General features: G+C 44.4%; 1 pseudogene; it reads left to right on the forward strand.

Annotated features, from left to right (window-relative positions):
• Positions 1-1,165: 1,165 nt before the first annotated feature.
• Positions 1,166-1,826, forward strand: LOC103733060 (annotated as a pseudogene).
• The last annotated feature ends 3,657 nt before the right edge of the window (positions 1,827-5,483 follow it).

The raw sequence follows: 5,483 nt of genomic DNA on the forward strand, positions 1-5,483 counted from the left end.
TTTATTTATTTTTATTTTATGTATATGAGTGTATTACCTGCATGTAAGTGCACCCATGTCATACAGTGTCCAAGCAGGTCAGAAGAGGATGTCAGATCCCCCGGAACTGGACTTATGGACAGTTGTTAGCTGCCATGTGGGTGCTGGAAATCAAACTCCTTGCCTTTTGCAAGAAAAACCAGTGCTCTGAACCGCAGAGCCATCAGCCCTGGACATTTCTTGTTTTACTGGGAATTTATACACTAGCTGCCCGCTAAAGGATGACATAATTTATGCTGAAGCATACAAGAAATCAAATTGCTTAAAATAAGGGGAGGAACAATTGTGAATTGAAGGCCAGCCTGAACTACATAGGGAAACCCTGTCTTCAACAGGGTCTGTTAAGATTGCTCTGCCGGCCAGGCGTGGTGGCACTGGCCTTTAATCCCAGCACTCGGGAGGCAGAAGCAATCTCTGTGTGTGAGTTCTAGGCCAGCCTGGTCTACCTAGTGAGTTCCAGGCCAGCTGGGGCTACAGGGAGACCCTGTCCCAAAAAAGAAAAAGATTGCTCAGTAGGTGAAAGTGCTTGTCATGAAAATCAGTAATCTGAATTCGATCTGCAGAACCCATGTAAAAGTAAATTGAGAACCTACTCCACAAAGTTATCCTCTGGCCTCCACATACATGCCTACATATACATTATACATACAAGCTATAATAATAAATTTTAAAATTCCTAACAAAAAGGAGAGTTGGCCCATGGGTGAGCACTTGCTACTCCTGGAGAGGACCTGGGTTCACGGCCCAGCACCCACATTGTGACTCGTAACCATCTGTAACTCCAGTTCTAGGGAATCTGACGCCATCTTCTGGCCTCCATAGGGCATGGCATACACGTGGTGCAGGCCAAACATTCATACTCATAAAATAAAAATAAATCAGCCGGGCGTGGTGGCACACGCCTTTAATCCCAGCACTCCGGAGGCAGAGGCGGACAGATCTCTGTGAGTTCAAGGCCAGCCTGGTCTACATAGTGAGCTCCAGGTCAGTTGAGACTACAGGGAGACCCTGTCTCAGAAAAGACCAAAAAAAAAAAAGGAAAAAAGTTTTTAAATGAACAAAAATACTAATAAAAACAACCAAAAAATTGCCTGGAAGTGTGGCTCAATGGTAGGGCCCTTGTCTAGGATTTGGGAGACCCTGAATTCAATCCCTAGAACTTAAAAAAAAAAAAAAGTCAAATGATGGATTTACCTAGAAGCAAGAAGCTCTAGAGTGCTGTTGCACAGTAGGTTGTCTGTAGGTAACAGTAATGTACTGTATGCTTCAGAAAGCTAGAAAAAAGGACTTCGAGAGTTTTCCCAACAAGGAAGGAATGAATGGAGCTATTTTCAACCACCAGCCAACCCACCACCTTTCCTGACCATGGCCAACCTCAGAGGTACCTTCATCACCATCAAGCCAGGAGGCATGCAACTCTGCCTGGTGGGCAAGATCATCAGGCACTTCCAGCAGAATGGATTCCAGCTGGTGGCCATGATGTTCCCTCCAGCCTCTGAAGATCACCTGATGCAGTACTGCATTAACCTGAAAAAACATTCTTTCTTCCCAGGGCTGGCAAAGTACATGAACTCAGGGCCTGTGATGGCCATGGTTTAGGAGGGACTCAATGCAGTAGAGACAGACCCAGTGATGCTAGGGGAGACCAGTCCAGCTGGTTCTAAGCCAGGCACCATTCAAAAGGATTTCTGCATTCAAGTTGGCAGGAACATTCACGGCAGTGATTCAGTGAAAATGGCACATTGCTTAAGAGCACAGGCTGCCCTTGCAGAGGACTCAGGCTTTAATTCCCAGCACCCACATGAAGTCTAACAACCATCTGTAACTCCAGTTCCAGGGGATCTGACACCCTCCTCTAGCCTCCAAGGGCATTGCATGCACAGGTGCACTTACATACATGAAGGCAATACACTCATAAACATAAAAATAAATAGGGGCTGGAGCGATGGCTCAGCAGCTAAGAGTACTGACTGCTTTTGCAGAGGACCCAGGTTTGAGTCCCAGCACCTACATGGTGGCTAACAACCATCTCTAACTCTAGTTCCAGGGGAATACAACACTCTCTTCTAACCTCTGTGGACATTGCACCACACAGGTGCACTTAGAAACATGCAGGCAATACATACACATAAAATGAAAATAAATAAAATAATAAATCAAAAGAGATCAGCCTATGGTTTAAACCTGAAGAACTGATTAACTACAAGTCCTGTGCCTATGCGTAGGTCTGTGAATAGAGGTGGACAAAACAGGGTCTTTGTCAGCATTACTAATGAGTCCTTAAACACAGCTCTTCATTCCAATGACCAGAAGCAGTAGGATGCATTGTCTTTTCTAAAGCATATTTACCAATAAAGCCTTTGGAACTGGAGGGGAAAAAAAGAAGGAATAAATGTTTGAGGAAATAAATATGCTAAATCTGTTTAAACATTATTTAATGTGTACGTGTCCAAACATCATATGGTATCCCCATTAATGAATACAACTAATATCTTCATAAATAATGAGTGTTTTTTAAGCAATGGTCAGAGGCTATGAACAAAAGACTGTTGCCAGGTGTGGTGGTGCACACCTTTGATCCCAGCACTTAGGAGGCAGAGGCAGAGAGGCAGGTGGATCTCTGCAAGTTCAAGGCCAGCCTGGTCTACCTAGTGAGTTCCAGGCCAGCTGGGGCTACAAGGAGACCCCGTCTCAAAAAGAAAAAAAAAAAGAGAGAGAGAGAAAGAGAGGCCATTTGAACCAGTCCTCAAAGGCAGATAGGCTGCTGGTATCCCACGAGGCCAAAGAGCCTGCTATGCAGAAGCTTTTGACCCTCTAATGAATGAAGTCACCCTGGGAAACCATTCAGTTGCTTAGTTTACAAATTTTGTTTAAAAGAGCCTCTTTCAAACCATAAATTACTGGGGGCTGGAGAGATGGCTCAGCAGTTAAGAGCATTGGTTGCTCTTACAGAGGACCCGGATTCAATTCTCAGCACCCACATGGTGGCTAACAACCATCCACAACTCCAGTTCCAGGGGATCTGACACCTTCTTCTGACCTCCACGGGCTTTGCACGACATGGGTGCACTTACACACATGCAGGCAATACACTCATACACATAAAATAACGGAAAAAAATATTTTTGATCTTTTTGAGACAGGGTCTCCCTGTAGCCCCAGCTGTCCTGGAACTCACTATGTAGACCAGGCTGGCCTTGAACTCACAGAGATCTGCCTGCCTCTGCCTCCTGAGTGCTGGGATTAAAGTTGTGCGCCACCATGCCCGGCAATAATAAAAATATTTTTAAAAAACCATAAATTTCTATAAAATTGAATTTACCATGTTCTGGTGGGGCTATTCTCGGAATGAAAGGAAACAGCATCAGATGTTCTGAGACCATGAAACACACAGCCACTTACTACACCTAAGGTAGCTACTTTGGGTTTTAGATACAAAATCAATGCACAAGCCTGGTTGAGATGACTCAGCAGGTAAAGGTACTTGCCTCACAAGCCTGATGACCTGCGATCATCGATCCTCAGAGCCCATATGGTGGAAAGAGAGAACCAACTCCCAAAAGTTGTTCTCTGACTTCCACACATGCTGTGATATCCATCTACGCATGCATGTGTGTGTGCATACGTGCACATGCACACACACACACACACACACAGACAAGAATAAAATAAAAACTTTGTGACAGAAAAGAGCCATTTGCCCATAGTTAGAGAGAATCTCTCTAACAGTGCATTTATTAGGGCTCTGTTGTATTGACACAAGGACACACACATCTAGAAAGGGAACAGAAGCCAGATACAACACATGGCAGTGTGAATGTAACACATGAAAACATTGGCATCATAAGCAAGGTATTCAGAATATGTAAAGAACTCTAAGCTACTGTCAGGCATGAGACTGCACTTCTGTAATTCCAGCACTAGTGGAAGGGGAAGGCAGGAGAATCAGGAGTTCAAAGTCATCCTTAGCTACATAGTGAGTTCCCAGCCAGCCTGGGATACAAGAAACCTTATTTCAAAAATAATAAAAACAAAAATATAAAACTTCATATTGTTTTAAGACTACATGTCAAGCTGGGCATGCATGGTGGCACATGCCTTTAATCCCAGCATTCGGGAGGCAGAGGCAGGAGGATCTCTGTGAGTGCAAGGCCAGCCTGATCTACATAATGAGTTCCAAAAACCAAAAAAACAAAAACCAAAAAAACAAAAAACAAACAAACAAATAAAAGGCTACGTGTCAAGTAGAAAAATATGCAGGAAGACCATAGTCATTGAACTCTTCAGGAGAGAGGACACCGCAGGAGAGAGGACGAAGACGCTGTGGACAGGACCCAGGAAGCTACGGCTCAGCCTAATGCTTTATTTCTTGTGTGTGCGTGCATGTGTGTGTGTGCGCGTGCATGCATACATGCACAAGTGTAATGTATGCAAGAGTGTATGTGTGGTAGAGTGTGTAGATGCACGTGTATGTGGAGACCAGAGGTCAACCTTGGATGTCCTTCCTCAGGAGACATCCATCCATTTTGGTTTTTTTGAGACAGAATCTCTCACTGGGACCTGGAGCTCTCTGAGATCAAACTGGATTTCTAGACTGGCTGAATTATATGTGGGTGACACCTTGCCTGACTTTTTACATGGCTGATGGGGATTGAACTCTGGTCCTCAGGCTTATTCAGAAAGAGCATTATCAATTGAACTATCTCCCCAGCCCCTAATATTTTCTTCTTTCTTTTCTTTCTTCCTTTTTTTTTTTTTTTTTTTTTGAGACAGAGATCTGCTTGTCTCTGTCTCCTGAGTGCTGGGACTAAACGTGTGCCACCATGCCCAACTTATATTTTATTCCCTGGGGAGGAGGGAGGGGGCTGGGGAGATGGCTTGATAAGCATAAGGACTGGAATCCAAATTACAAGTAGCACTCACTTATAATTCCAGTGCTTGGAAAGTAAAGATGAGAGCCCCTGAGCAAGCTGTTACCTAGACTAGTGTTGGCAAGCTCTGGGTTCAATAAGGACACCCTGCCTCAATGAATAAGGTAGAGAGCAACCGAGGAAACTCCCTGACCTCTGGTCACCACAGGCATGTGCCCACACAAGCGAACACATGTACACTTATGCACATATACACACAGACACATGCAAAAAACATGGCACAAAGTTGGAAATGTTGGTAAAGCTAGGCATGGTGGCACATTCATGTATTCCCAGCCCTGGAGAGGCTGAGGCAAGATCAGGAGGTCGAGGTCATCTTTGTACATAGTCAATCTGAGGCCAACCTGGGCCATAAGATCCTGTTTATTTTTTTTTAAATGGGTCTTAGGTACATGGGTGGATACCAGCACGTAATCCCTATACTTTGTCTTACCTATTAAAATATAGGTAAGGGTTGGAGGGTATAGCTCAGTGATGGAGCACTTGCCTAGTAAGTTGGTGCCTTGAGTTAAA

Source organism: Nannospalax galili, unplaced genomic scaffold (assembly GCF_000622305.1).
Source record: "Nannospalax galili isolate Female #2095 unplaced genomic scaffold, S.galili_v1.0 scaffold870, whole genome shotgun sequence".
NCBI classification, from domain to species: Eukaryota; Metazoa; Chordata; class Mammalia; order Rodentia; family Spalacidae; genus Nannospalax; species Nannospalax galili.